The 12,254-nt window shown below is 46.3% G+C and overlaps 1 long non-coding RNA gene across 5 annotated transcripts in view; it reads left to right on the forward strand.

Moving 5' to 3' along the window:
* LOC133251748 (uncharacterized) overlaps positions 1 to 12,254 on the forward strand; it is a 142,106-nt gene that overhangs the window by 47,126 nt on the left and 82,726 nt on the right. The gene's annotated exons all lie outside the window — the stretch shown is intronic.

Genomic DNA, 12,254 nt, shown 5'->3' on the forward strand with positions numbered 1-12,254 from the left:
GGAAGAGACACGTGCGCCCCAGACTTCCGAGTGATTACCCTAGGACAGTGTGTGTGGGTGGGGGCAGGGAAGGAGAGACTAGAAATTGGTTAAGTGCTGGCTGGGCCGGGTCTGTGAGCACACTCGAGAAGGCCTCTATGGAGAACACTGTTTGGTACCAAACATTTCTCCCTAGAAACTAACAGCTTTGTTTGTGTCTAATGAAGAATCTGTTTTGCACACACCCAGGACCTAGCCAGCTGATCCTGCAGCCACCAAGCCGGGGAAGCGTGCCCCTCTGCTGGCCTTAGCTGTGTTCTCTGTGCCACTTGCTTGTCCGACCCAAGTACGGGCCACTAACGCCACAGGGATTGGGTGGTCTCTGTCAAATTCACCTCCAGTGTGGACAACTATGAAGCCTGCAAACAATGCACCAAGAAGCTGTGGAACGCCCGTTTCCCTAAGGGACTGTGGGGACCACAGAGCTGGTGCTGGGGGCTTCTTCTAAACCTGCATGTCTAGGGCGCGTGGTGGACAAGCCCGAGGCCCCTGACCTGAAATACTGTTTAGGCACATGTCTTGTTACCGACAGCTAGGTCTGGTAATTGTAGAAGGGCCCTGTTTAAAGAGCCCCTCGTTCTGTAGGAGGAGCCCCTCGGACAGGTCCTTCGGGCAGACCTGCACCACAGGGTCAGTGCCACCTGGGCGCTCACGAGACAGGCGGACGCTCAGGTTTCCTTCCAGACCGACCGAATCCGAGTCTCCCTCTCCAAGGTCCCAGGAGTCTCAGGGGCGCAAGAGAATTTGAACAACTCTCTTCCCTGGACTCAAATGGGTCACGCCCCTTTTCTGGATGCTGGGAGTTGGGGAACACCGTCAAAGACTAGTTGGTCATCTCCCAAAATTCAAGGCAACGCATCCTCAGAAAGCACAGATGATGCTAATCAGCATAGCCATTACAAGTCAACCCCCTTCTCTGAGTTAGCAATTGAAGAAATAGACAAATAAACATGGGCGATTCTGCGCTGTGAGTCTTTTTAACCCTCCAAGGTTTTGAAGGGAGAGCTGCCTCAGGAAGGCGACTTTCCACTTAGATCCTTCAGACACTTAGATCAAAGGTGAGAGTCGTCAAAGTGTTGGCAGGCTCAAAGGCAGAGAGACATCGGCTCTGAAACACAGGGGCTGTGCTCAGGTGGCTGTGGTCCCTCTGTGCATCCTTTCGAGAGGGAGCGCTTCTTGAGCCTTTGAACCCTCGAGACCTGCCAGTTGGAGTGGGAGAGGTGGCATTTTCCTTTAAGCAGCAGGTTCCCTTCTGCTCAGATCCTCCAGCAGCAAGGTCAGGTCTGTCCGGAATAACTGAATGTTAATTGACTTGCTGGGAATGAACGTGCATTATCTTGTTTACACCAGCGTTCTCTGGCAGTTTGTAAATCATTCTCTCCGGCGGGCTCCGACATGGATTTGAAGTTTGTTTCTGCTTTATAGGAGTTGGGTTAATCTCCAGCTATGCTAGAGGGCTAGAGAAATTAGATGAAATCAGAGAGGGGGCACCTCTCCCCCACACACTCCTGTATCATGAATGATTATCACGGCCGACAGGGATAGTGGAGGCTGCAATTACCTCCAGGTAAGAAGCAGACTGGCTATATAATTAGGCTAGCATTTCCCAGGGAGAATTTTTTTGTTCTTTAGCTTTGCCAAATGTATATAGGTTCCTGCTTGTTTGAGCATCCCCTTGGCAACTAACCAACAATCACACACACACACACGCTCGCGGGGGCACAGGCTGGCTGGTACGCTCATAAAGACCTTGCAAGGTGACCTCGGTGATTTGTATGGCTACCCCTGGCCACGGTCCATTTCTCAATGCCTTGGGCAGTCTTCCAGATACACAGCAGCTCTTTCTGCAGTAATCACTTAACTTTCTTTGAAACCCCAAGCAGGAGATGCAGAGCTCCCCTGCACCTTGCTCTGTTTTGGGTCCATGGTAATTGCAGTTCCTCTGCTGTGCGTTTTTCTTGCCGCAGATGGGCTGTGTGATTTTGGGCGAGTCACTGTGCTTCAGTTTCCTTACGTATACAATTAGGTGGCTGTACTGTTTCGCTCTAATGTGGGTTTCATGCTTTTTCCTTTGGTTCTAGGAAGTAAACTGGTCGCCAGCACCCAGGCTGCTCGTCTTGGACCTGAAGCCTTTGGCTGCCAGGCCGTCATGAGAACTGTAATGGGCTTAGAGGGGTTGTTAGGGGTCCCGGATCTACCTCTTGAAGAGGCATCTGGCCTTTGGCAAATCTCTTAGATCTTCAGTTTCCTCATCTGGAAAATGGTAATGAAGATCCTGTCTTGCTAATCCTGCAGGGCTGTGATGAGAGTATACTGCAGGACAAGAATCTGCCTGCAAGGCAGGGGACCCAGGTTCCATCCTTGGCTGGGGAAGAGCCCCTGGAGAAGGCAATGACAACCCACTCCATACTTCTTGCTTGGAGAATCCCAGGGATGGGGGAGCCTGGTGGGCCACAGTCTATGGGGTCGCAAAGAGTTGGACACGCCTGAGCAACTTTCACTTCACTTCCAGAACTAATCAATACAAGGCTGATTAATTACCAGGTTTTCTGATCTGTCCTTTTGGCCAGGGAGCTGACATCAAGCTGGTCCTAGGCCCCACATGTGCTCGGTCACAGCTTCAGTGTAAACTCCTATAGCGATCCGATTCCTGGGCCAGCCTCAGTATCACCCAAGCAGAGCTTCTAGGGGAAGGACTGGGCATTTGAAATGGACGTGAAGGCAGAGTTGAGAACTGGTGATCTGAGGACAATGAAACCTCACGGTATTCTTGATCTCAAGTCGTAATACCCCTTGTGCTTGCCAGGACGTCCCCCTAACCCTGCTGCAAGGATCGGGTCTGCAGGGGCTGTCCGTGTCACCTTCTTATTCAGCTCGACACACATGCCTCCTAGTCCTGATGCCGTTTTCTCTTCCCACATATTAGATGGGAACCACCTCCGGCACCACTGTTAGAAGTGAACTTCCTGAGAACTGTATATCCTTGGCGAAAGAGATCAGCCTTAACGCTCTTCACCCTCTCTAAACCCTCTTTAGAGTGCTGAGCTGGGCGCAGTGGGCTTCCCCTGTTGCCCTTTGAAGGCCTGCGGTGTTAGGAGGCGAGAGAGAAAGGAGGAGGGAAGGCAGGAAGAGTAGAGAGGAGCAGAGCGAGCCCATTTCTGCCTGGACCACCATGTTACCTCTGAGAGTCTGCCTGGACCACCATGTTACCTCTGAGAGTCTGTCTGGAACGGACAGTGGGTTTGTAACCCTAATGAACAGCTTTGGGATGAGAATCTGGGGTTGACGCCAGTGGCTTCAGAAGCCACAGGTCTTGGGCTCAGTCTCGGTCCCTCTGATCCCGCCCTCGTGTCAGGGAATGAACTCAGGCCGGCTGTTTCAGAACCGTTGCCCCAAGCTGACGCCTTTGAGAACCTCAGAGGAGGTGCGGGCTCGGGGAGAAAAAAAGAAAACACCACTAACCAAAATCTGCGACTCAAAATGAAAGAGGCAATGTAAATTCTCAGGAGGTGAACTTTTTATTTGTCTTTCTTTCCCTCTAATTTGTCAGTGAAATGAGATCAGAACATCTGTCTCCTGCTAAGTAGGAGCTGCGTTCTCTCAGGTAAGAGTGACACGGCCTGGGGAAGGCGCTTCTGCAGACTGGCCTTCGTCTATTTCTGAGGTAATGGACCCGCACGACAGCCTCGAGCGCTGCTGCTAATGGTGTCTTACTTCTCCAGCAGAACCGCGCTAGAGCTGTTTGCAGATGTGTGTGCACCTTGAGGAAAGGAACGGCAGAACCTTCTGCAAGAGAAAGAAGGAAAAGAAAAAGGCCCCTTTCTTTAATCTACCAGAAAGAAGAAATTACCTCAGTGCGTGTTCCTGCTGGTATAAATAGCAGTATTAGGCGGGAAAAAAAAGCTTGTTTCTCCATGACTGAAAAACATTCAGGACACAGAACCTGGACTCCAGCCCTTCTCTATTTCCCTGGTTACTTTAACACTGTGAGCTTTGGACTCCAGGGAGAAAGTCTAAAAATACTGCGGCCTATTTGTTCAAAAGCAAGTAGCAAAGATGGAAGGGGCCTGCTATTGCCTAAAGGGAAAAACAGAATAGAAAATCTTAATGTTTTCATTTTTAAACTCTAAACCAAAGCCAGGCCTTGGAATATTGTTCTTTGTTTTTATTTTTAATAGGCAATGTGGAGACATGGTAATACAGATTCAAACAGCACAAAAGGAAATATATTGAAAAGTGATTCTCCCTTCCAACCCTGCCCACCAGGACTCCAGTTCCCCTTCCCTGAGCTTCTGAAGATACTCCTGATGTCAGTTTCGTGGATCCTTCCATAGATGATATCCTCTGCATATCTAAGCGTGTGTGTGTTCCTGGATGTGTGTGTTTATACACGGGCATCTTCACCGAGCTCTGACTTCCTTTTTTTTAACATAAATAGTTGTGTTCTATACACATTCTCCTGCTGCTTGCTTTTCTTTACTTAAAAAGATGTCGTAGAGACAATTTCATATTAGGGCATAGAGACCAGTCTTCTTCATTTAATAGCTGTGTAGAAGAACACTGAGGTGTGTATCATAATTGTAACCAGCTTCCTGCGGGTGGGGATTTAGTCCCTTTTGCCTCACTGGCTCCTGAAATGTTGGAATGAACATTGCACGTATCTCTTATTGTGGAAAGTATTCTTAGAGCTTAAACTGCCATTATGTGAATTGCTTCTCACATCTCTCCTCTCCTATGGTTGCAAAATTTCTCCTTGGCTCAGCAGAAAACTTTGGCAGACTTAATTATATTTTATTTTTGAAATATTAACTGTATGTCAGAGTGCAGTGCTGCTTCCTGACTGTGGGATTTCTCTGTGGTTTAGTTTAGCTGTTACCAGCCTTGCCAGGGAAGACAAAAGTTTGAGCTGTGTTTCCATATGGCCCCTAGATTTGTCACTGAGCAAATATGACCCTTTCTGCTGCGGTGGTGTGGTCAGCTTAAAGGCCTAAGGAAATGAATTCCAGCGATGTTGAGGAACCACCTCTGACTCAGGGCTTTCTCAGTGCATGGAATTTCTGCCTCTGCATTGATAAGGTCATACATATGTATGTACCAGAACTCAGAGTTCCCCAGGGCCCTGGTTTCCAGCTCTGAATAAATAGAAACTGGAGCGCATTTGAGATGAGCTTGAAGGCTCTGGTAATATTGAAGGTGCTTTTATTTCTTAAATGGCAGATGTGCTTGGGGAGTGGATACAGAGGGATCTAGCCACGTAGCGATGGTGAGGTCAGCCTTGACCATCAGGTGCAGGGTCATGCAGAGCCGCCGAGGTGGCCTTTAAGAGCTGAGGCTCCCTGCCTCAGGGCCTCATTGCTAGAGAAGATTTGTCGTTTGACTGACGAGGGCAAAGGAAAGCGGTATCGGGGAGGGCAGCAGGCAATACTGAGGCAGTGAAAAAACATGGGTGAAGAGTTGGACAGCGTGTCCTTGAGTTCGAGTTCTGCAGGGCTTTTGTCAGGACCAAGTCAGAAAACCCAAGTCATACTTTGTTAAACAGGAGAGGGGCTGTTCTGCAGGGTTTCAGAAGCACAGGTGGGCTCTCTCCACCTCCCAGGCTTGCTCTTTCTGCCCTGTGCAGACTTCCTCCTCACGCTCCAGATGGTGGCACACTGGCCACCAACAGCTCCCATAGCGAATCCTCCCAGGCTCAACACTAGCAGATAGGGTGGCTCCTCTTCTCTTAAGAGTTCATGTGGAAGTTCTGGAAGGGCATGGATCTAAAACCAGGGTGCTCTGATCAAATAAATGGGGAAACAAGCTCTTGATGACTCCAAATTCACAATGTCTGCCATCAGCCTTTCACGAGGCATCTGGTGCTGGCTCACCTGAATTCTTACAGTCTTCCTTTGTGAAGTATGGTTAAACTTGATAATATCTGTGATCTCTTCCAGTTCTAAATGAATTTTCTTTCTTCCTTGCATCCTTTTCTTTCTTCCTTGCATCCTTTTCTTTTTCACATTTATCATTTAACCTAAACAGGTATTCTCCTAGTTTCAACTTTGACTGTATTTTAATATGTATAAGAAACATATGTGTCTGAAGTATATATGTAATCTAAAAAAGGTCCGTCTAGTAAAGGCTATGGTTTTTCCAATAGTCATGTATGGATATGACAGTTGGACCATAAAGAAAGCTGAGCACGGAAGAATTGATGCTTTTGAACTGTGGTGTTGGAGAAAATTCTTGACAGTCCTTTGGACTGCAAGGAGATCCAACCAGTCCATCCTAAAGGAGATCAGTCCTGGGTGTTCATTGGAAGGACTGATGCTGAAACTCCAGTACTTTGGCCACCTAATGTGAAGAACTGACTCATTTGAAAAGACCCTGATGCTGGGAAAGATTGAAGGCAGGAGGAGAAGGGGATGACAGAGGATAAGATGGTTGGATGGCATCACCGACTCGATGGACATGAGTTTGGGTGAACTCTGGGAGTTGGTGATGGACAGGGAGGCCTGGCGTGCTGCGATTCATGGGGTCACAAGGAGTCAGACACGACTGAGCGACTGAACTGAACTGACTGAACAGAGGTAAATAAGAAGAGCAGTGGGAACACAGAAGAGACAGTGGTCATCATTCACTTGGGATCATAGCATCTGAATCTAGTTTGAAGCCAGATTAAACCATACCAGCACCGTCACCATCAGAAAATAGCACAGTGACTTGAGGCATAAAACCCAATGAAGTTAGAAATCAGTTAGTAATGGAGATTGGATTTTTCCCCCTGAAATCTTGAAACATGGGAGAGTCTCCCTTGTGATGGATTGTGTGTTCATACCTGAAGTCAGAGGAATGAATTAGAAGACCTCTTAGAGCCCTAAGGCATTTCTAATACGTTGCTTTACTTCAATGGTGGGTCTATAAAGTGACTTTACTCCAAATGAAAAATTGCTGCCACCTAATCATTGATGCTTATTAGAGATAAATGTATTGGTCCAGGGGACTTTTTTAAAGAATATAAAGAGAATGTCATTCTCTCCATTTTTTTTGGGGGGGGGTGGCAGACAGCAACCAAAATGATTAACAAAAAAATTGTATTCTCCTCAAGCATATTCGCCTTGAGAACAACAAAAGGTCTTACAGAGATGATCACTGTAAAGCCGGTTGGAACTATTGGAACAGGAGGGAGTAATCAGGGATGAAAAGATTGAGTTTTTCTACTCTACCTTCCCTTTCTAATCCAGTTCTTTTCTAAAGCAAATTCTTAAGAGACTAAATGTATTCACTTTTCCAGGGAGAGTTAATTACAGTCTTATTTAGAGCTGTGCTTTACTTCACCCTTTAAAGTTCCTTCCAGGACTATTGTAATTCAACTAAAATGCTTCAGGCATTAAATAGCGTCAGAAAGCTAAATATGCATTCTTGTTTCTAACACAAGAAAGGAAAAAAAAAAAGTTTCCAAAGACGAGTGAAAGAGGAAAAAAAGAAAGACTTTCTCACTTGATGTTTACTTTCAAGGGAATACAAATATTTAGCATTGTTATGATTTTCACACTGAAGATGAATGTCAGTTTACTGCAAAGATGTGAATTAATTCTTGAAGTAAAGTCTAATATGCAAAATAAAATTTTGAACACGTATTAGTAAAAGCATGCTGTGCTGGGCACTGTGGAGAATATTAAAGACACAGTCACCACCTCAGGGGGCTTCTACACAAGTGGGAGATGAGACTGTTGATGGAAAAAATAAATGCACAGCCTAAAAGCTAAGAATTAGATTTTATTTGGCAGACGAAAGTGTGATCTTAAGCCCGGGACGTAGCATCTCAGATAACTCTGAGAGAGTGCTCCAAAGAGGTGAGGGAGGAATCAGGATGCACAGTACTTTCTGCAGCAAAGACCAGGTACTCAGAACCTGAGAAGGTTACTCTTCAAGAAAACCAGGTTCTCCAGTTAAGGAATTGAGTGCCTTTCTCTTCTATGTATGGGACGATGCAAGAGTCGTGTCTGACCCTTTGCGACCCCATGGACTGTAGCCCGCCAGGCTCCTCTGTCCACGGAGATTCTCCAGGCAAGGATACTGGTGTGGGCCGCCACGCCCTCCTCCAGGGATCGAACCTGGGTCTCCTGCATTGCAGGCGGTCTCTTTATCGACTGAGCTACCAGGAAGCCCCTGTTAGGGCACTGTTCTCCAGGGGAGCCGGTCAGCTGGTTGCACAGGGCCCTTTCTGTCGTCCAGCAGTGCATGATGCCATGGTGGGAGAGTGCATGATTGCCACGGTTCAGTCTCGCTGCCATGAGGATTTGAAACGAGGTGCCAGTCTTACAGGTCGGTTACACAGCATAGTGTATTTGATAAGCAAAGGGTGGTACACCCCCAAGGCATGAGGTCTGGCCGACCCTGAAGGAGTGGCCTCCACCCTCGTGGGTCCCTCTTTTTATGTTTTTTGTCTCCTCCCCTGAGCCTGCCCTAGCAAATCAGGGTAGCACCTATCATCAGTCAGGAAGGGCGTGTGTTTGTTTCACTTGAGGCTCCCACGCCTGGTCTGCAGATTTTCCCTTTGTGCCCTTTCCAAGGACTTTTCCCTTCTTTGTCTGTCTTCTAGCCGCCTCCACTTTGGACTCCTTTTTCTGTTCTAACCACCTGACTCTGATTTCCTTTCCCCGACAGAGCTACCGTTAATAGCCCCAAGTCTCGCCTCATTCATGGTTGTGGGGCCTTAGTTTTTAATGTTGTGGAACAAATTGCCACAAATTTTTTTGACTAAACAGCACACATTTATCTCACAATTTCCATGAAGCAAGACTGTAGGCATTGCTTATCTTAGTTCTCCGCCATCTCAACAATGCTGCAAAGTATCATCAGGCAATGTTCTCATCTGGAGGCTCGGTTAGGGAGGAATCTGCTTCCAAACTCATTTGGCTTATTACTGGCCGTCATCCGGAGAGTGATCTCAGGCCCTAGAAGTCACATGAGGTTCCTTCCTTTGTGACCTACTCTATGGTGGTTCAACATTTGGCTAATGACTTTTCAAGGCCAGTAGGAGAATCTGTCCCTCGGTCTGTTAAGATGAATATTATAAAATGCATGATGATCCTGAGAGTGACATTCCAACATGTTTGTAATATCTGCAAAGGTAACATGCTTATAATTCTGGGGATTAGGAGGTGGACATGTTTGGGCAGCTATTTTTCTGCCCACCTCAGATGGCCCCAGGGCATGGAAGCCTTGGGTGCTGCTGAACGTCGTACCAGAAGGAGAGCAGGCACCACAACAAAGAAGTCAGCAGTGTGGAGTCTGAGGAGGCCTCGGCCGGTGATTTGTTATTTGGCATTATTAAGGCATTAGTTGAATAATATACTTTGGGATTGGAGTGAAAACTGACCTTTTCCAGTCCTGTGGCCCTTGCTGAGTTCTCCAAATTTGCTGGCATATTGAGTGCAGCACTTTCACAGCATCATCTTTCAGGATTTGAAATAGCTCAACTGGAATTTCATCACCTCTACTAGCTTTGTTCATAGTGATGCTTCCCAAGGCCCACTTGACTTCACATTCCAGGATGTCTGGCTCTAGGTGAGTGATCACACCATCGTGATTATCTGGGTCGTGAAGATCTTTTTGTACAGTTCTTCTGTGTATTCTTGCCACCTCTTCTTAACATCTTCTGCTTCTGTTAGGTCCATACCATTTCTGTCCTTTATCGAGCCCATCTTTGCATGAAATGTTCCCTTGGTATCTCTAATTTTCTTGAAGAGATCTCTAGTCTTTCCCATTCTATTGTTTTCCTCTATCTCTTTGCATTGATCACTGAGGAAGGCTTTCTTATCTCTCCTTGCTATTCTTTGGAACTCTGCATTCAGATGCTTATATCTTTCCTTTTCTCCTTTGCTTTTCACTTCCCTTCCTTTCACAGCTTTTTCTTTTCACTTCTTTTCACAGTCTTTTCACAGAAGACTCTTGAGAGTCCTTTGAACTGCAAAGAGATCCAACCAGTCCATCCTAAAGGAGATCAGTCCTGGGTGTTCATTGGAGGGACTGATGTTGAAGCTGAAACTCCAGTACTTTGGCCACCTGCTATGAAGAGCTGACTCACTGGAAAAGACCCTGATGCTGGGAAAGATTGAAGGTGGGAGGAGAAGGGGACAACAGAGGATGAGATGGTTGGATGGCATCACTGACTCCATGGACATGCATTTGAGCAAGCTCCAGGAGTTGGTGATGGACAGGGAGGCCTGGCATGCTGCAGTCCATGGGGTCACAAAGAGTCAGACACGACTGAGCGACTGAACTGAATAATATACTGATAATGATGATTCCCTAAAATTCTCTAAGTTTTACTACTGCTGCAGGAAAAGCACTAAAAGTGGTTTTAGTCCTAAAAGAACTGAGTCCTCTGACTAACTTTTAGGTCCAAAATTGATCATATATTAAATAATTAGAGTGTGGAAAATCTACCCCTGAATCCCAGTTGACTCATTTATAAAATGGGAACAATAATAGACTAGCTCGTAGTTTTGCTATAAGGCTGAAGAGAATTTGTATATGTAAGAGATGTTTGTAAAGAGGCATCCAGAACCAAAATAAATTTTTTATTGAGATACCTGGAATTCTCTTTTGATAAAATTGCATTAGGATAATACATTGTAAAAGACTTATAAAATTATGTCAAAATGTTTGCAGCCAGATTCTATGGATTTCTTTAACTGGCTTATTACAACTTAACATAGACACGAATACAATTTTGAAAAACAAATTAGTCACCAAATTTTTGAATTATAAGAAAAGTACTGAAAATATATCAGTTCAGTTCAGTCGCTGGGTCATGTGACTTTGTGACCCCCATGGACTGCAGCACGCCAGGCCTCCCTGTCCATCACCAGCTCCCGGAGTCCACCCAAACCCATGTCCATTGAGTTGGTGATGACATCCAACCATCTCATCCTCTGTCATCCCCTTCTCCTCCTGCCCTCAATCTTTCCCAGCATCAAGGTCTTTTCCAATGAGTCAGTTCTTCGAATCAGGTGGCCAAAGTATTGGAGTTTCAGCTTCAGCATCAGTCCTTCCAATGAACACTCAAGACTAACCTCCTTTAGGATGGACTTGTTGGATCTCCTTGCAGTCCAAGAGACCCTCAAGAGTCTTCTCCAACACTACAGTTCAAAAGCATCAATTCTTCTGCACTCAGCTTTCTGTATAGTCCAACTGTCACATCCATACATGACTACTGGAAAAACCATAGCCTTGACTAGATGGACCTTTGTTGGCAAAGTAATGTCTCTACTTTTTAATATGCTGTCTAGTTTGGTCATAACTTTCCTTCTAAGAAGCATCTTTTAATTTCATGTTAATTCACAGCAAATCAACTTGTCCTATAGGAGCTTCATCTTGGAGACAACGGCTTGGAGAGTTTAGGAAATTTTGTGCAGCTTCAGGGGATCTAACAAAGGAGAAAGGACATTTAGGTTTTGTTTTAAATAAGGTTGTTCTCAGCCCATGAGCTTAGGAACCTGTGTGTGCCTGTAAACCCCGTTTTATCTCCCACTGACTTGGTCGTCTCTTGATGGGAGCAGCCTATCGTGAGTAACACAAGCGCGCTGTCTCTGGAAGCCCGATGCTCCATCTGGTGAGAACCTTCCACTCCGCGCTGCAGTGACAGTGCTTGGGTTTTACCAAATATACATACCTCGGTATTGCAAATTCTAAAATTCACAGAAGGCGAGCATATCTCAAATGCCACTCTTTGGGAAGTGAGGCAGTATGCAGGCATAGATAGATGCTTCCCCTCCCGCAGACACTGGTAAAGGCGTTGTCATTGTTTAGTCGCTCAGTCGTCTCCAACTCTTTGCGACCCCATGGACTGTAGCCCGCAAGGCTCCTCTGTCCACAAGATTTCCCAGGCAAGAATACTGGAGTGGGTTGCCATTTCCTTCTCCAGGGGGTCTTCCTGATCCAGGGATGGAAGCCGTGTCTCTTGCGGGTTCTTAGCACGGAGTCACCAGGGAGCCCAGTAAAGGAAAAGTGACAGTATTCACCATCTGATGCAAGACTTTTCTCAGCTGAGTTTGTGTGTCCTCCTCCTCCTTTTTTTACATAACCTTGTGTCTCTGTGTGGTCTGGCGAACTGAGGGCTGTTTTGCGCCCCTAATCTTGCCTGGAATATGCAAGATGACCTGTAGTTGCACCCAGGCATTGAGATGCCTCTGACTGAGACTGAGCCGAATGGAAAGCAGGGAAGA

The sequence above is a fragment of the Bos javanicus genome, chromosome 7 (assembly GCF_032452875.1).
Source record: "Bos javanicus breed banteng chromosome 7, ARS-OSU_banteng_1.0, whole genome shotgun sequence".
NCBI classification, from domain to species: domain Eukaryota; kingdom Metazoa; phylum Chordata; class Mammalia; order Artiodactyla; family Bovidae; genus Bos; species Bos javanicus.